General features: G+C 38.5%; 1 protein-coding gene across 35 annotated transcripts in view; it reads left to right on the top strand.

Annotated features, from left to right (window-relative positions):
- The window catches only part of DCX (doublecortin), a 327175-nt gene that overhangs the window by 212308 nt on the left and 94278 nt on the right, over positions 1–20589 (top strand). The window lies entirely within an intron of this gene.

The following is a 20589-nucleotide window of genomic DNA, read 5'->3' as shown; positions in this document are numbered from 1 at the left end:
GACCACATTTTTTTTCTCTCTCCCTTTTCCATGTGACATAGCTGTCTTAATTTGGTTCCACTGATGGTTTGTGTGAGAAATGGACTATTTCAGGATCCTAAAATTATCCCAGGAAAGATGCTGCCATCTGTTCCTCTCCAAATCAGGTTCTTCATGTCATTGGTTATGCTGCTAAAGTGCCACCTATATTAATATCTGGGAAAGAATGCAGCCAGGCGTCTCCATCAGACAGATGCACCATTCTCTTGAGCATAGAGAGCTGTAAATATATGACAAAAAAACGTTCCAAGGGAATTGGAACAGTGGCTGGTTCCTTTGGCTCTAAAGAGAATCCTGGTCCCTCGTCAGACTAGACAAGTGCGGAATATTATCAGTCCATACTTTCTACCTCTTAAAATACCTTTGGTGCTTTAACGACTATATAGATTCTAAAAAAAAAAATGGATTCACTATATCAGAATGATGAGTGTTCAAATGCAGCACTGTGCCTCCTCCCATAATTTCTGTGTATACTGTGTGCTATAAGAGTTTAAGTTTCTGGAGTTCCTGTTGTGGCACAGTGGTTAACAAATCTAACTAGGAACCATGAGGTTTCGGGTTCGATCCCTGGTCTCACTCGGTGGGTTAAGGATCCGGCATTGCCGTGAGCTGCGGTGTAGGTCGCAGACACGGCTTGGATCTCACATTGCTGTGGTTCTGGCGTAGGCCGGTGGCTACAGCTCCGATTAGACCCCTAGCCTAGGAACCTCCATAAGCCAGAGGTGCGGCCCTAGAAAAAGGCAAAAAAAAAAAAATAATAATAATAATAATAAAATTAAAAATAAGATTTTAAGTTTCTGGGAAAATGCAAACTCATATGCATGGTAGTTTGGATAAATGTGTGGCTTCTATCTGTTACCCATCATTTTGTGATTGGAGAGAAACCTGGAGGTATTAGTTGTATGTGAGTTGTGTTTGTTGTACCAAAGCAATGGGGTTATCTGCGATGGAAAATGTTCTAACTCCCGAGCATTCCTCTAAGAATATGTCTTTTCTGAGGACCAAGTATATAATGAACAGAAGCTGTCTGGAAACAGCATTAATCATCAGAAACCTCACCTTAGAGATGTAGGACCAAGGAATTTTACAATCAGTGGATCTTAGAGTTGAGGGTGACCTTAGAAGCCATGACATTTAATGTCTCACATATGGCAAGGATATACTCTACAACCACTTCAGTTTCATAGAACAGCCTAATCTGTTGAATAGCAGTGATCGTTAGAAAGATTTTTCTTACATTGGGCATAATTCTGTTTCCTTGTACCTTCAGCCTCTTGAAGAAATACAGAACAAGTACAAATCAAGGACATAAGCCTGGGATTCAGACCTAGTTTCTAATCTGAATATTGCAACTTACTATGTGACCTTAGGCTAATCATTTAACTATCCTGAGGCTCACAGTTCTCCTCTGTGCAAAGGGGCTAATCACACCTGCCCTACTCATGGTCATGGGATTCTCATGAAAAGCAAATGGAATAATTGATATGAAAACACTCTGTAAATCAAAACACAAAATGTAAATATGTATGCATGCAATTCACTGTTAAATGAGATAAAATATATAAATGTCCAGATAATTTACGTATTTATTAACGCATGTTAGCACTCCTCCCCCTACATTACCTTCATCATTCTTGTCATGAATTTCCAATATTTTGTGGGGATATACCATACCTCGGCATTCTGTGATTGCTCTTAATAAAAAAGGGACATCTCCACCTCTTAGGTAAGCAGGCTCCAGGTCAGTGATGGGTGGGTTTTCACACTACAGCAAGCTTTCCAACTCCTTCAAACATTGGTTCTCATGTCTTTGGGGAACACATTACAAAATGTTAGTGTATGGTATGGTGCATATACAGAAACTCAAGGAGGAATATGCGAGGGAGCAGGACAGTGCCTTGGCAGGCATCAGCACCTCTGTACAAACTGTTTCTTCCCTTTAAAATGTCTCTCTCTCCTTGCTCTGACCCCAGGGAGGGTCATCTTTTAAGGCCTGGTTCAAATATCATGTTATTTCCAAAAACTTCTTTGTCTTCACCGTGCCAGGTTAAAGTAATTTTTTTTTAAATAGGTTTTCTTTTGTTTGTTTGTGGGTTTTTTTTGTTTGTCTTTTTTTGTCTTTTCTAGGGCCGCACCTGCGGCATATGGAGGTTCCCAGGCTAGGGGTTGAATTGGAGCTGTAGCCACTGGCCTACACCACAGCCACAGCAATGCAGGATCCGAGCCATGTCTGCAACCTACACCACAGCTCACAGCAACGCCGAATCCTTAACCCACTAAGAGAGGCCAGGAATGGAACCCACAACCTCATGGTTCCTAGCCGGATTCGTTAACCACTGAGCCACAATGGGAACTCCAGTTAAAGTAATCTTAACCTTTTTTTTTTTTTAATGCTTAGTTCCTAATACATTGTGGATGTTCTATAAATGTTTATTGATTGAGTAGACTGACATAAGGGGATTCTCACATGGCTTAGGTAGATGTTCTGAGATACTTTGAGAAGCCCCCTGCTTTCGATGCCCTTTAGGTCTATCAGAAGAGATAGGGGACCTCCAAAGGCATGAATATTCCATCGGGCAGCTCCTATCTATTACTTATTTGGAAGTCATTGAGGGCAGATTTAAAACAATTTTTTCCCAAGGTATATGCTAAGAACTGTCCTTGTCTCCCCACTTCCAGAAGCTCCTCATAATAGGGTTTTGGGGTCAAATTATATACCTTTCTTAGAGTTTCACATTGCTCACCGGCACATTAAATGTTCTGAGAAGTCCTGCAGAAAGGAAGCTCTTTTAATATATAATTTCTCAATCTTATTTAACCAGAAACACATTATATGGAATACACAAGTACACACACACATACACACACACACCCTCTTGGGAACACACTAGAAAATGCTGTTTGCCTGCTGAATGATTAGGACTAACTACTCTAACCTCACTGGTAAGATTGGTATGCATGGAGTAATCCACAAATCAAACATTGTTGTGTGGTTATAGTAAAGACATTAAATAACAAAGGTTATAGTAAAGACATTAAATAACAAAATTTGGGGGTGCAGTAACAAAACCTACCAATTATAAAATAGGTCCTGAGTATACTGAAAGTTGGTGCCAAACTCAACATTTTGGAGCCCAGCCCATTTCCCAATGCTAGTGATGACAGCCCTAATGTTAACACCTGTCAGTCACTTTGATTACTGGTGGGTATTCTTATTGCTTGGGAATATGATCTTCCTCTGTGCATGCTGAAGGCACATGTGTTGCAATATCTTGGACTTGCTTGGATGAGATCCCATGCCTGTCTTTGGCTAAATGTGGCACCATGCAGAAAGGACAAAGTATGGTCAAGGCTATTTGTTATGGAACATTTTAAACATGAAGTCAAGGCCATCACTTGGTTTCAGTCTTGCTCTAACTGGATCCCCAGTAGACCAGATCAAGTTGTTTTCTCCCACTCTGTTTAAATAATGATCAGTTAAAACAGCCAAGTTGATTGTACCAGATTTATTGTTGCTTCTGTTCTCATGTGTACCATTTGATGACTGATTGGCTTATGCTGATTGACAAGCAATCTGTGGACGTGGCTCTCATCTCTTTCTGTTTTTATTTTGTTTGGATGTGCTTCTGGAGCCTTTGATCTTTTTAGGGCTTATGTTTTGCTGGTATAGAAGACCGGTTTCCTCTGAGATATTTGTCGTTCTGTGTAGACAGGGAAGCTAGCCATCACTAGTAGGATGAGGTCCCAATTTATTCCTCACCTCAGTAAGAAACTGCTAATGGGATAAGGAATACTTGGTAGGGCACTGGCTACTCCCATGGGCTGTAATGGAATTGTAGGAGATCAGGGAAAACACAACGAAGGGTTGAATGATGATGCATTTTAGTTCACTCTCAGGTGAGGGTGTTCTTTGGATTCCTTGGCAGCTGAAACAGTTGCAGTGTGTTGAAAAAATTATCCAACTATTAATTTCTGTAATCAAGCCACACATTGACCTTTCTGCTTAAAAGTCATGGATGCATAAAAACTGGAACCCAAAATTCTGGTTCACTTTGTCATAGTGGCTCACTAGGTACATGTTCTAGCCTTAAATTCATTTCTGTAAAGCACAGGGCATGGTGCTTCAATTAGAGGTGCAGAGGTTTAATAATAGACTTTCAGCTTTTTGGCATCTTATACAGGGGTGCAGCTGGTCCTCATATCATCCACTTTTTGGCCATGCCCACGGCATGCGGAAGTTCCCAGGCCAGGGATCAAATCTGTGCCACAGCAGTGACCTGAGCCACAGCAATCACAATGCCAGATCCTTAGCCATTAGGTCACTGGGGAACTCCATTTTCATGCTATGTGTATTGGCATCCCTAGTCTCAGTTTTGTCCACATCCAGGTTCTGTGCAAAGATTCACTATTGCCTCAAGATCTACGCCTAAGGGATAAGTATAGCCTTTACTATTTGTGTTAGCTTTGTTAGGTCAGTTTTCAATTAGATGAATTTATTTTGTATTTCTGTTTGTATCTTCCTAGTACCAACTACTTGAACATGGAACTTTAGGTCTCAGAATAATAGAAAAGAGGTTTAAGCTAATTCCAAGATTGCCCTTAGCCTTAGAAGCTAGAACAGGAATTGTAAGAAATGTTTTGAACCATAAGAGGTTGGAATAGGGAAATAAGAGCACAAAGGGTGTTTGAACTACTACTAAATATTCCAAGAAAGACCTGCCCCTTCCATCTTGCTATGCTACATAACTGGGTGCTACAAGCACAGCGGTAATTACAAGAAACGCAGGAAGACAAGTTGGATTTAACCTTGGAAATATTGAGTGCATTTCCCAAGGTGGATGTCTCTTTATTTTACTTGTGTAGCCATTTTTTCTCCATGCCCACTTCCCACCTCTGCTCCTTCCAGCCACATCTGGTCTTACTTATACTCCTTGGCCTCCAGGTCTCCCAAAGCCAACCTCTCTCTCTCCTCCTAGTGCTATGTCCTGTCAGTCAGTGTTGGCTCAACAGAAAAGGCCACATGGACATAAATTATGCCCCCAAAGGTCATTTATCATTGACCTTCACTTGAGAAAACCAAGTCTGGAAAGGTAATGCTTGTATTATCAAAAGTTCCCCCTCCCCACCCTTCCACAGATTTGATTCCTGGAGACAGGCTTTGAAATGGATTGGCTTGAACATGAAGTTGAAAATAGCAAAGAAAGGAAACCAGGCGGGGCTCTTCAAAAGGAGATAACTTGCAAACCACCATGACATATATAGTATATACTTCAAGATGTCTCACATTGAGGTAGATTTTGTACTTTAAAGGAAGGCTTATGATGGAAGTGGTCAAACATCAAATATACAGTTCTTCTGGAAAGAAAAGACCAAGTGTAATCTGGTAATTGGTTATTTCTTTGATAATTAATCATCTTAGAGTTTTATTGTTGATGAGATGGTCTTGGTTTTGAGCAGTGATAGAGCTGAGGCTTGATCATTTCAATCAAAAGCTTTGGCATAGTATTCCAGTCTCCCACACTGACTAGTCTGTCGATATCCAACATTCAGCATATGGAAAGAACCCTAAACTGAGGTTCAAAGACCTGAGTTCTAGTTTTCACTCCATTCTCCACTAGCTATGTATTATGGGGCCAATCATGTCTCTTCTTTGGGCCTTAGTTTGAGATACATGACCTTTAAAAGGACTTCTAGCTCCACGATAACAGGGTACTTATCTCACAGTGTTGCTTCTGTTTAGATATTTTTTGCCAAGCTGCTGTTCTTCTCAATCCCCCCCACCTCTCTATGCTCCTAGGATCTCCAACCTGATATAGTACTCACCTTGGTGGATACATTGTTTCCTAGGATGGTCCCTAAAGGTAGTTGCATAGTTCTTATATTCAGATTTTTCTTGACACCTATGATAGAATGACCAAAGAATATTTTCGAACTTGCAATTTTGATTTGACATCCTTTTCTTTCCAATTGTGGATGATACGAGGAGCAGAAGATGGAGGAATCACAAAACAAAGCAAGATAAAAGCCAGCCTGCTAATTGTCTCAAGCATTTGACAGTGCCATTTTTAAAGTGTCTTCACCACAGTGATGCTATTTTCAGTCCTGGGAAGGATCATTGCCAATAGGAGAGGTTAGCATCAGAGTGATGTCTTGAGTAAACTGAAGAGGATCATCAAGTGGGGAGAGATCCAGGGATGCAGGCTGTTCCATTAGCAAGCATTGAAATAACTGGTCTCTTGTTATTAGTTCTTTATTTTTATCTTTCCTATTATTGTTATTCCCTCAAAGTGGAGGAAAAAGCATTGTCTCCAATACAGTTTTAAAGATAGCTTTATTGAGCTATAACCCCCTTACCATACAATTCATCCATTTTACGTGTACAATCCAAAGATATTTAGTATTTTCACAGAGTTATGCATCTATCACCATGATCAGTTTTAGAAAATTTTTCATCATCATGGAAAGAAACCCTACACCCTTTGGACATCATGCTCCAATCCTCCAACTCTCCCATCGCTTATCTAAGGCAATCACTTATCTACTTTCTGTCTTGACCAATTTGCCCATTCTGGACTTAATATGATGAAATCATGCCATATGAGATTCATTGTAGCTGGCTTCTTTACTCAGCATGTTTTCAGGGTTCATCATGTTGTAACATACAACTGCTTCATTTCTCTTCATGGCTGAATAATATTACATTGTATGGATATACCACATTTTATTTATTCATCATTTGATGGACATTTGTGTTGTTCCCATCTTTTGGCTATTATGACTAAAGCTGCTATGAATATTCATGTTCAGATTTTTATGTGAACATATATATTCATTTATCTTGGGTACCTAGTAGTAATATTTCTGGATTGTATAGTATGTGCATACTTAAAATTTGAAGAAATCGCCAGATGGTTTTCTAAAGTGGTTGCACCATTTTTACATTCCAAATAGCAATGTTTGAGGATTCTAGTTTCTTCACATCTTGTCAATACTTGTTATTGTTTATCTTTTGATTAGAGTCATCCTGGTGGGTATACAGTGGTATCCCATTGTGGGCTTTCTTTTTTTTTCTGTCTTTTTAGGGCTGCACCTGTGGCATATGGAAGTTCCCAAGCTAAGGGTCAAATTGCAGCTGCAGCTGCTGGGCTACACCATAACCACAGAAACATGGGGTCTGAGCCACATCTGCAACCTACACCACAGCTTATGGCATTGCCAGATCCCCGACCCACTGAGCAAGGCCAGGGACCAAACCCGAAACCTCATGGATACTAGTCAGATTAATTTCCACCGCACTATGATAGGAACTCCCTATTGTGTTTTTTTGTTTTTTTTTTTTTGATGTGCATTTCCCTAGAACTAATGATGTCAAATATATTTTCACATGCTTATTGGGCATTTGTATATCTTCTTTGTTAAAATGTCTATTTAGATTTTTGCCATTTAAAAAACTGAATTGCCTCCTTATTATTGAATGTCCTCCTTATTATTAATGTCTCCTTATTGAATCTTTATATATTTTAGATACAAGTTCTTTATCACTTATGTAATTTGCAAATATTTTCTCCCAGTCTGTAGTATTTGTTTTCATCTTTTTAATGGCTGTCTTAATTTTTCAAGAGCAAAAATTTTTTTCATTGTGGTGAACTCCAGTTTATTAATTTTTGTGTATGGTGTGAGGTAAGGGTCAAGTTTGATTGTTTGTTTCTTTATTTCTGCAAATGTGTATCCAATTTTTCCAGCACCATTTGTTGAAAAGATGACAAGTTTTTTAAAAATTTGAATTTAAGCTGACAGAAATAGCAGTGACCTATATCCTCATATCCAGCTGGTACTCTGGAATCAAAAGTTAACAGCCAAATTCTCTGCAGTTTTTTAGAACTTCCAAGAACTGTGATGTGAACTAACAGCACAGAAATTTCTCCTATATAGATGCTCTGGAATAGTATCTCAATCCAAGTCTACAACAGTGAGATTGGCTAAGCCTTATTAAGTAGAAAAAAACAAGAGGACTTAAGAGAAGTCAAAAGGACCTATCGTTCCATGGAAGTGTCCCCCATGCTCTAGGCTCTTGAAGGTCTCACTCCAGACCCATTCAAACTTGCTTGTTCTGTGTCCTATTCCTTCACGGTGGTGTTAAGCATGATTGGGGCATAGGAGTAGGGGGATGCCAATAATTGCTTGCATTACTTTTTTTTCGTAAAACTTGAGATATAATCCACATACAATATATTTCACCCATTCAAAGTATACAGTTCAATAATTTTTTAGTATATCCATAGGTATACCATAGCCAATTTTTAAACATTTTATCACCTCAAAAAGAGACCTTATACCTTTTATCTGTCACTCCCCTATCCCCCATTTCCCCTTGCCCTAAGCAACCACTATGCTACTCTCTGTATCTGTAGATTTGCCTTTTCTGGACATTCTATGTAAATGAATCATACAATATTTGGTCTTTTGCAACTGGTTTCTTTCACTTTGCATAATGTTTCAAGGCTTATCTATGTTGTGGTATGTATTTGGACTTCATTCCTTTTTATAGATGATAGTATTCCATCATATGCATGTATCACATTTTATTTATCCATTCATTGGTTGTTGAGTGTTTGAATTGTTTTCACCTTTTGGCTATTATTAATAATGAACATATGTATATAGGTTTTTGTGTGAACATGTATTTTTATTTCTCTTGAGTATATACCTAGTACTAGAATTGTTGGGTGCTGGGGTTTCTCCTGTCTCGTAACCACCAAATTCATATTCCTAAAGCATGTACCCAAAAGTATGCTCCAAACAAACAAATTCATACTCTTTTTTCTTTGGAGAGATTTAGCCCAGAGTTCTTACCTAAATGATATGCTAAAAGGAAACATGAAGGTCCTTTTAACAACTTTTCGTAAAGCTAAAGCAAATGAAAAGAATCCATTCCCCTCATCTTTTTATATTAGTTCTACCCTGGCCCTTCTAACTCTCCAGAGTCAAAGATTCTTTCTCAAAAGAAGGAACTTGGGAGTTCCCGTCGTGGTTCAGTGGTTAACGAATCCGACTAGGAACCATGAGGTTGCGGGTTCGATCCCTGCCCTTGCTCAGTGGGTTAAGGATCTGGTGTTGCCATGAGCTGTGGTGTAGGTTGCAGGCGCGGCTCGGATCCCGCGTTGCTGTGGCTCTGGCGTAGGCCGGTGGCTACAGCTCCGATTCAACCCCTAGCCTGGGAACCTCCATATGCCACAGAAGCAGCCCAAGAAAATGGCAAAAAGACAAAATAAATAAATAAATTAAATAAATTAAAAAAATAAAAGGAAGGAACTTCCAGTACAAAGAGTTATAGGCTCCTCCCAAACCACCAGTTTCTTAACTTTAAAAAGGTATATATAAAGGGATTTCCAGAACCCCAGTCCATCTATTTTTCCAAGATTCAGAATACTTTTATTCTTAATACCACAGACTCTACCCTCTCCAGGTCTTATGACGTTAGCTCCTGAGGGAAAAAAAAAAAAAGCTAGGGTGTAGAGATCCACAGAAGGTTTGTATTATTAGCTCAGTGATCTTTATCCATGGCAATTTTGCCCCCCAAGGGGGCATTTGGAAATACCTAGAGACATTGTTGATTGTCACAAATGGGAGTGAGGTACTACTAACAGTAGAGGACTGGGGTGCTGCAAAACATCCTACAATGCACAGAACAACAATAAAAAATTATCAGACCCAAAATGTCAGTAGTGCTGTGGTTGGGAAACTGCCTCACAAGAAAAAGTACAGGATAAATATGGCAGAAGATGAAGCCGAGAAGAAGTCAAGGAATAACCTTGTAAACTACATTAAAGAGTTTGGATGTTATTCTGTAGGGATAGAAGCCACTGAAGGCTTTTAAGCAGAGGAACACATGATCAGATTTGCAATTTGAGTAAGTCACTCCGTTTTGGATATTTTGTGTGACAGTAGAACTTATTACATCAATGTATTTGTTTTAGATAAGATAAAATGCCACAGTAAATACAGTATTTAAAAAAAATACACAAGGCAAGAATGAGTAATTTTATTTATGCTTATAAAAGTATCACAACTGTGATAAGTTCTTTCATTCAGTATGTTTCTTCTAAATATGTTTATATGACAGATTCAAGAAAGTTGTTTTCTTCCCCTAAAGTATTGAATTTTCTTTTTAAAATTCTATTTTATAGTTTAACCGAAACTAGTGTGTCTTTCTAAAATATGTTTCCTGGATGTTGACAATAATTGGAACAAATAAGGTGTCAGCTGTGGTATTATATGAAATATAGTCTTATTTACTTAAGTTTCCTAAAATAGATCTTTAGAAAATAACAGTGTGGAAAATACTCTGTAGTGTACTGTTTTAAAAATTGAAGTGTCATTGATTTACAATGCTGTTTGGCTCAGGTGTACAGCAAAGTGATTCAGTTACACATAATACACATTTATATATATCCTTTTTTCAGATTCTTTTCCATTATAGGTTGTTACAAGATATTCAGTACAGTTCCCTGTGCTATACAGTAGGTCCTTGTTGGTTATCTATTTTATATATAGTAGTATGTATATGTTAATCTCAAACTCCTAATTCATCCCTCCCCTCCTTCCCCTTAGGTAAGCATAAGTTTGTTTTCTACATCTGTGAGTCTATTTCTGTTTGTAAATAAGTTCTTTTGTATCATCTTTTAGATTCTACATATAAATGATATGATATAATATTTGTCTTTCTCTGACTTACTTCACATAGCCTGATAATCTCTAGGTCCATCCATGGTGCTGCAAATGACATTATTTTATTCTTTTTAATGGCTGAGTACTATTTCATTGTATATATAAATCACATCTTCTTTATCCATTTCTCTTCAGTGGACATTTAGTTTGCTTCCATGTCTTGGCTATTGTAATAGTTCTGCTGTGAACATTAGGGTGTATGTATCCTTTTCAATTATAGTTTTCTCCAAATGTATGCCCAGGAGTGGGATTGCTGGATCATATGGAAACTCTATTTTTATTTTTTAAAGGAACCTCCACACTGTTCTCCATAGTGGTTGTAATGATGTGTAGGAGGGTTCCTTTTTCTCCACACCCTCTCTAGCATTTATTATTTGTAAAATTTCTCATTATGGCCATTCTGACTGATGTGAGGTGATACCTCATTGTAGTTTTGATTTGCATTTCTCTAATAATTAGTGATGCTGAGCATCTTTCCATGCTTGTTTGCCATCTGTATGTCTTCTTTGAAGAAAAGTCTATTTAGGTCTTCTGCCCATTTTTTTTATTGTACTGTTCCTTTTTTTTTGATATTGAGCTATATGAGCTGTTAGTATATTTTGGAAATTAATCCCTTGTTGGTTGCATCATTTGCAAAGGTTTTTTTTCCCATTACATAGGTCGTCTTTTCTTTTGTTTATCATTTCCTTTGCTATGCAAAAGCTTCTAAGTTTAATCAGACCACATTTGTTTATTTTTGTTTTTATTTCCATCACTTTAGGAGATAGATACAAAAAAAGTATTGCTGTGATTTACAAAGAGTGTTCTCCCTCTGTTTTCCTCTATGAGTTTTATATCATCTGGTCTTATACCTAGGTCTTTAATCCATTTGAGTTTATTTTTGTATATGGTGTCAGAAAACATTCTAATTTCATTCTACATGTAGCTGTACAGTTTTCCTAGCACTGCTTATTGAAGAGACTGCCTTTTCTCCATTATTATATTCTTGCCTCCTTTGTTGCAGATTAATTGCCCATAAGAGCATGGGCTTATTTCTGGGCTTTCTATCCTGTTCCATTGATCTGTATGTGTGTTTTTGTGCCAGTATCATACTGTTTTGATGACTGTGTCTTTGTAGTATAGTCTCAAGTAAGGGAGCCTGATTTCTCCAGCTCTGTTCTTTTTTCTCAAAATTGCATTGGCTATTTGAGGTCTTTTGTGTTTCCATACAAATTTTTTAAAAGTTATTTCTAGTTCTGTGAAAAATGCCATTAGTAATTTGACAGAGATTGCAATCAATCTGTAGATTGCCTTGAGAAGTATGGTCATTTTAACAGTATTTATTCATCCAATCCAAGAACATGGTATATCTTTCCATCTGTTTGTGTTGTCTTCAACTTCCTTCATCAGCATCTTATACTTTTCAGGATACATGTCTTTTACCTCCTTAGGTAGATTTATTCCTAGGAATTTTATTCTTTTTGATGTGATGGTAAATGGAATTGTTTCCTTAATTTCTCTTCCTGCTATTTCGTTGTTAGTGTATAGAAATGCAACCGATTTCTGTGTATTAATTTGTATCCTGCAACATTACAAAATTCGCCAATGAAGTCTAGTGGATTTCTGGTAGCATCTTTAGGATTTCCTATGTATAGCATCATGTCATCTTCAAACAGTGACAGTTTTACTTTTTCTTTTCCAATTTGGATTCTTTTTATTTCTTTTTCTTCTTTGATTGCTTTGGCTAGGACTTCCAATAATATGTTGAGTCAAAATGGTGAAAGTGGGCATTCCTGATCTTTGAGGAAATGCTTTCAGCTTTACACCATTGAGTATGATGTTAGCTGTGGATTTGTCATATATGGCCTTTATTATGTTGAGGTAGGTTCCCTCTATGCTCACATTCTGGAGAGGTTTTTTTTTTTTTTTTTTTTTTTTTTTTTTATCAAGAATAGATGTTGAGGAGTTCCCGTCATGGCTCAGTGGTTAATGAATCCAACTAGGAACCATGAGGTTGTGGGTTCAATCCCTGGCCTTGCTCAGTTGGGTTGAGGATCCGGCATTGCCGTGAGCTGTGGTGTAGGTTGCAGACGTGGCTTGGATCCTACGTTGCTGTGGCTCTGGTATAGGCCAGCAGTTACAGCTCTGATTCAACCCCTAGCCTGGTAACCTCCATATGCCATGGGAGCAGCCCCAAAAAAGACAAAAAAAAAAAAAAAAGAATTGATGTTTAATTTATCAAACACTTTTTCTGCATCTATTGAGGTGATCATGTGGTTTTTATTCTTTAATTTGTTAATGTGGTATAGCACACTGATTTATTTGCAGATATTGAAAAATCCTTGCATCCCCAGGATAAATCCCACTTGGTCATGATGTATAATCCTTTTAATATATGACTGGACTCAATTTGCTAGTATTTTGTTGAGGATTTTTACATCTATGTTCATTAGTGATAGTGGCCTATAATTTTCTGTGATTGTCTGATCTAGGTGTTGAGAGCCTTATAGAATGAGTTTGGAGGTATTCCTTCCTCTGCAAATTTTTATAATAGTTTCAAAAAAACATATGTCAACACTTCTCTAAATATTTGGTAGAATTTGCCTGTGAAGCCATCTGGTCCTGGACATTTGCTTGTTGGGAGGTTTTTTGTTTTTTGTTTTGGCTGTGCCTGCATCATATGGAAGTTCCCAAGCCACTTTAGTAACAACATTAGATCCTTAATTAGATCCTTAACCTGCTGTGCCGCAAGAAAACTCCACTTATTGGGAGTTTTAAAATTACTGATTCAGTTTCAATACTGGTAATTGGTCTGTTCATATTTTGTGTTTCTTCATGGTTCATTCTTGTCCATTTCTTCTGGGTTATCCATTTTATTGGCCAGTAGTTGCTCAGAGTAGTCTCTTATTATCCTTTCTATTTCTGTGGTATCAATTGTAACTTCTCCTTTTATGTTTTTGATTTTATTAATTTAGGCCTTCTCCCTCATTTCCTTGATGAGTCTGGCTAAAAGCTTGTCAATTTTGTTTATCTTTTCAAAGAACCAGCTTTTAGTTTCATTGATCTTTTCAATTTTTTTAGTCTCTATTTCATTTATATCTGCTCTGATCTTTATGTTTTTTTTTCCTTCTACCACCTTTGGCTTTTGTTTGTTCTTTCTCTGGATGCTTTAGGCATAAGATTATGTTGTTTATTTGAGATTTTTCTTATTTCCTGAGGTAAACTTGTATCATTATAAACTTCTCTCTTAGTACTGCTTTTTCTGTGTCCCATAGGTTGTGGATCATCATGTTTTCATTTTCATTTGTCTCTAGGTATTTTTTTAATTTCCTCTTTGATTTCTTCAGTGATTCATTGGTTGTTTGGTAGCATATTGTTTAATCTCCACGGGTTCGTGTTATTTCAAGTCTTTTTTCTTTTAGTTGATTTCTAATCTCATAGTGTTGTTGCTGGAAAAGATACTTGATTTGATTTCGGTTTTCTTACTTTTACTGAGCCTTTCTCTGTGGCCCAGCATGTGATCTATCCTGGAGAATGTTCTATGTGCACTTGAGAAGAATGTGTATTCTGCTGCTTTTGAAAGGAATGCTCTGTAAATATCAATTAAGTTTATTTGCTCTAATGTATCACTTAAGGCCTATGTTTTCTTATTGATTTTCTGTTTGAATGATCTGTCCATTGATATAAGTGGGTTATCAAAGTGTCCCACTATTATTGTGTTATTGTGATTTTCTCCTCTTATGGCTGTTAGCAGTTGCCTTATATATTGAGGTGCTCCTATGTTGGGTGCATATATTTACAATTGTTATATCTTCTTCTTGAGTTGATCCTTCGATCATTATGTACTGTTCTTCTTTGTCTGTTATAACAGTCTTTAAAGTCTATTTTTTCTAGTGCTACTCCAGCTTTCTTTCGATTTCCATTTGCATGGAATATCTTTTCCCATCTTCTCACTTTCAGTCTGTATGTATCTCTAGATCCGAATTGGGTCTCTTGTACACAGCATACATATAGGTCTTTGTATACATTCAGCCAATCTCCAGCTTTTGGTTGGAGCATTTAATCCATTTACATGTAAAGTAATTTTATCAATATGTATGTTCTTATTGCCATATCATTAATTGTTTAGGATTTGTTCCTTAAGGCATTCTTTGCCTTTCTTCTTTTTTTCTCTTCTCATGATTTGGAGCTCTTGTGATTTTTTAGTGTTATGCTTGGATCCCTTTTTCTTTTTTGTGTGTATATCCATTATAGATTTTGTGCATGTATGGTTGTCATGAACTTTTGTATAGTGGTCTATATATACAAGATTGTTTTAGGTTGCTGACCTCTTACTTTCAAGTGCATTTTTTGTTTGTTTGTTTTTTTAGGACTGTGTCCTCAGCATGTGGAAGTTCCCAGGCTAGGGGTCAAATTGGAGCTATAGCTGCCAACCTATGCCACAGCCACAGCAATGCCAGATCCAAGTCATGTCTGTGACCTACACCACAGCTCTCGGCAATGCCAGATCCTTAACCCACTGAGCAGGGCCAGGGATCAAACCCACATCCTCATGGATACTAGTCAGGTTTGTTAATGCTGAGCTACAACAGAAACTCCTCAAGTGCATTTAAATACCCTGCATTTGTACTCTCCTCCCCTCACAATTACTAGTTTCAGTATCATATTTTACATCTAATTGTTTCATGTATCCTTAACTATTTATTGTGAATACAGATAATTTTTACTGCTTTTGTCTTTTAACTACCCTACTAGTTCATGCGTAGATGATTTCCTACCTTCACTGTATGTTTGCCTTTACCAGTGAACTTTTCCATTTTATAATTTTCTTGTTTCTAGATGTGGCCTTTTCTGCCTAAAGAAATTCTTCTAGCATTTATTGTAAAGCTGGTTTCATGGTGCTGAAATCCTTTAGCTTTTGCCTGTCTGTAAGCTTTTGATTTCTCTGTCAAATCTGAACAAGAGACTTGCTGGGTAAAGTACTCTTGGTTGTAGGTTTTTCTCTTTCATCATTTTAAATATATCACGCCACTTCCTTCCGGCCTGCAGAGTTTCTATTGAAAAATTAGCTGATAACCTTATGGAAGTTCCCTTGTTATGTGTTGCTTTTCCCTTGTTACTCTTAATATTTTCTCTTTCTCTTTAATTTCTGTCAATTTGATTGCTCTGTGCCTTGCTGTGTTCTTTAGGTTAATCCTCTATGGGACTCTGTGAGCTTTTGGGGTTTGGGTGACTATTTTCTGTCCCAGGATAGGGAAGTTTTCAGCTATTATCTCTTCAAATATTATCTCAGACCTTGTCTCTATCTCTTCTCCTTCTGGCACCCTTATAATGCTAGTGTTAGTGTACTTGATGTTGTTCCAGAGGTCTCTTAAACCTTTCTCATTACTTTTCATACTTTTTTCTGCTCTGTGGCAATGATTTCCACTATTCTGTCTTCTAGCTCACTGACCCTTTCTTCTGCTTTTGATTCCTTCTACTATTGATTCCTTCTAGTGTATTTTTCATTCAGTTTTTGTATTCAACTCTGTTTGGGTGTTCCTTAATATTTCCTAATCTTTGTTAAAAACTTATAACTTCTCACTCTGTGCATCTCTGCTCCCCCCCCCCCCCCGAGTTCTTGGATCATCTTTATAATCATTACTCTGAGATATTTCTTAGATAGATTGCCTGCCTCCACTTCACTTAGTTCTTCTGGGCTTGATCCTTCATCTGGAACATATTCCTCTGCCTTCTCATTTTGTCTAAATTCTTTATTTTATTTTTATGTATGTGGTGGGTTAGTTACATTTCTTAACCTTGGAGAAGTGGCCCTTTGTAAGGGATGGCTTGTGTATCCTAGCAGTACACTCCCCTCTTGTTGTCCAGGGGCCAGGGGCCAGATGGTCTCAGGATAGGGTCTGGTCTGCATTTGTGGACTCAGTTCCATAGGCTACAGGATCATAATTTTCTTGCTTCTAGTTTCTGCCCCCCTTGGTGGGTGAAGCTGGTCTAGAGGCTTTTGCAAGCTTCCTGGCAAGCTTCCTGGCCTACTCACTGGTATGTAAAGCTGGGTCTTGGTCCTCTGGTGGGCAGGGCCATGTGTAGAATTGTGACTAGAGGCAGTGGTGGGCTCAGGAAGTGATGGGTGGGTCTGTGTTTCCACCAAGTTAGTTGTTTGGCCTAAGGTGTCCCATCACTGAAGCCTACAGGATGTTGGGTGAGGCTAGATCTTGGTGCTAGTGTCCCAGGAAAGATGTCTGCCTCCATGAGAGGCAGATGAATAGTCCCTGATATGTCTGCCACCAGCTTTTATGTTCCCAGAGTGAGCCATAGGCTCCCCCCACCCTCGTCCCTCCAGGAGACCCTCCAATACCAGCATGTAGGTCTGGCCCAGGCTCCTATGAAGTTCCTGCTTTTGGCCTTGGTCCTGGTGTGCATGGGATTATATGTTCACCCTGAAAGAATACAGTCTCGGTTTCCCCACATCCTGAGGAATTAAATCCTGCTGGCCTTCAAAGCCAGATTCTCTCAGGGCTCCTTTTCCTGATGCCAGACTTCCAGGCCTGGGAGCCTGATGTTGTGCTCAGAATTCTTAATCCTATGGGAGAGCCTCTGTGATATAATTATTCTCTGATTTTGGGGTTACCCACCTGGAAGATATGGGATTTAATTATATCACCAGTTTGCCCCACCTACCATTCTTGTTGTGATTTCTCTTTATGTCTTTAGCTGCAGAAGAACTTTTTTGGTAGGTTCTAGTCTTTTATATTTATGGTTTCTGCAGTTATTTGTGATTTTAGTGTGTTTGTGAGAGGAGGTGAGCTCAAGTCCTTCTCCTCCACCATCTTGTACTAATCCTCTATTGTTCTGAATTTAAGGAAGACAGAAATGGCAGGGAGACCAGGTAGGAGGTTGTGTGGTAGTATGGGAAGGAGGATAATAGAAGGATATAAACCCATGTGGTGGTAGTGGACATAGAAAAGGAGAAAAGGGGAGTTCCCATCATGGCTCAGTGGTGACTAACCCGACTGCTATCCATGAGAATGAGAGTTCGATCCCTGGCCTTGCTCAGTGGGTTGAGGGATCCAGAATTGCCGTGGGCTGTGGTGTGGGTCACAGATGTGGCTTGGATCCCACATTGCTGTGGCTGTGGTGCAGGCTTGCACCTGCAGCTCCAATTCAACCCTAGCTTGGGAACTTCCATGCGCCGCAGGTGTGGACCTAAAAAGACAAAAAAAGAAGAAGAAGAAAAAGAAAAAAAGAATGAAAGAAAGAAAAGGAGAAAGAGATTCAAGAATATTTGGGAAGTAAAAAATGGAGAGCTCAGTGATTAACTGAATTTGGGGATTAATCGAGTGTTAGTTTTCTACTGCTGTGTAATAAATTACTATAAATGTAAGAGCTTAGGGCAACAGTCAGTTATTATCTCACGGTTCTCAAGGTCAGAGTTAAAGCAGATTTGACTGGATTTTCTGTTTAGGGTCTCTCAAGGCTAAAGTCACAGTGTCAAAAGGGCTCAGCTCTTATTGAGAGGCTCTGAGGATGAATCCAGGTCCAAACTCATCCAGGTTTTTGGCAGAACTCAGTTCCTTGAACCTGTAAGTCTGAGGTCCCCATTTTCTTGCTGATTGTCAGCTGGTAGCCATTTTTAACTTCTGGAGTCTACCAACACCCTTCTCACATGGTTCTCTCCATCAAGCCAACATAGGCATATCAAATCCTGAAGTTCCCTTGTGGTACAGTGGGTTGAGGATCTGGCATTGTCATCACAGTGGTTTGTGTCACTGCTGTGGCACAGATTCAGTCTCTGGCCCAGAAACTTTTGCATGCCATGAGTGTGGCCAAAAAAAAAAAAAAAAGGTAAAAAAGGTATATCAAATCCTTCTCATGCTGCCACCAGTCAGAACAAGCTCTCTGCTTTTAAAGAGGTCATGTAATGTTTTGCTCCTACCTGGATAATCTTCCCCTTGATTAACCCGAAGTCAACTGATTATTAACCCTAATTACATATGAAAATCTCCCTTTTGCCATGTAACATAACATAATCATAGAAACAACATATCATATTCATAGGTTCCTACTATACTCAAGGGAAGGAGATTATACAAGGGCAAGGATCATTCCTAGGTAAGGGAGGAAGAGGATTCATGTGACTCTGAAGTTTATGTCTGAGGTCTCTGGGTAGAGCCATTCACTAAAGTGGGGAAATTCAGGGCAAGAAGCAAAGCTTAGCTATAGTGAATTTGGAATGCCTGCTACATATAAATGAAGTCTCCAGAATGTAGTGGTATGTATGGATCTGGAATCAGGAGAGAGGTCTGGGTTGGAGATACAGATTTGGGAATAATCTGCAAACAGTGGTAGCTAAAATCAGGCAAGTAGATGAGATCACCAAGGGTTCATGGGGGAAGTTGCTCCAGGAGAAGACCATGGGGGATATTTGCATTAAAGGGATAGATAGAATGAAGAACCCAGAAATTGTTAAAGAAAGCCATGGAGAACTAGATGATGTGTCCAGAGAGGCCAAGAGAAAAGCTTTGAGACAGGAGTGTGCAGCTATGTGAAATGTGATAGAAAAATGTCTGTTTCAAATGAGATTTAGGTTATTAAACTAGTCAAATTCAGGTTATTTGAACAGTCATTATTGCTGAGAAGAGGAGGCAAATTTTTCCAATAGATCAGAGGCAGGGGCTGGCTCAGGAAGGCCTTTGAGGCACTTAGGCAGATGGGGTCATGAGTGGGTTAGGCTATGGGATTTGATGTTTTTTGGCAGTTCCCCATGCTCCAGATCTATCATAACTTATCTGTCCAATGTTTCATTTTCCTAAGGCTTTACTCTCTGCCAGCTCCTGGGTTATACATAGTTATGAAAATGCCCTTCTGATATAACATGCCATGTATGCACTTTAATATGCAGAGCTAGCCCTTTCTCCAATGTGTTCCGTCCTATCTTATAACTTAAAGCCCTCTTCCCAGATAAGTCAGACCTTTTTAAATCTTATTTTCTCAGAGCCTTCATCTCAGCTTACAGATTCAGTTGGTAAGGCTCTACGAATCAATCCTCAGTATAATGATAGCGCACATTTCAAAATTATATTGTATATAATACAAGTCCAATCAAATGTTATTTGATTAAATAAGTGTAATAACATTGCATAGTATATTGTCCTCTTGGAAAAAACTCCAATAAGCACTCTCAAGAGAAACCTCCTTGATTTTGTTTAGGCCACGTGTTCCTCAAATTTGTTTGAACACCAAACCTATGTTAAAAAAAAAAAAATGATGACCTTATGGTGGAATGCACTTTGGGAATCATTGGCCTCTGCCTCAGGTATTTATTTGCATTTTAATTAGAGAATCTTCAGAAGGAAAAAAAAAAAAACCTCTGAGGCCCAAAGGAATAATTAAATGGAAAGAAAACAGGCACCATTACATTTTGACAGGGGAGATAAACTGGGGTATGAGGACCTTTGTAGATAGAGTGTTGACAGTCACTACGAAGGTAACAGCTATTTACCCATGTTCAGAGTAAGGCTTGAGAGCACTTATCGCTGATATAGACTTTAGAGGGAAAAGAAAAAACTGGTCAAAAGAGGAGGTTTGTTGATATGTTTCAAGAGGCCCCCAAAGTTGTTGAGAGATTAGGAGAATCATTTTGGTTATAGGCATTCAAGTTTGGCTTCTCTAACCACGGTGGTAAGGAAGCAGCAACATCAATTCCATTGCCAGGTTTAGAACCTTCACAGTAGATTTAGTCCTATATAAAAGCAGCACTCCTTCCACTACTCCACGCTGCAGAGTCTCACTCGACGAATCAGGTAGGTTTACTGATTAGACTTAACTGCTATAAGTAGGGCTTGC

Source organism: Sus scrofa, chromosome X (assembly GCF_054392235.1).
Source record: "Sus scrofa isolate SSC_HxYL_T2T_F1_AM1 chromosome X, Sscrofa_HxYL_maternal_Yorkshire_Landrace_v2.0, whole genome shotgun sequence".
In the NCBI taxonomy this organism is placed as follows: Eukaryota; Metazoa; Chordata; class Mammalia; order Artiodactyla; family Suidae; genus Sus; species Sus scrofa.
Note: the sequence above shows the minus strand (reverse complement) of the source record. Positions and strands in the feature narration are given on the sequence as shown.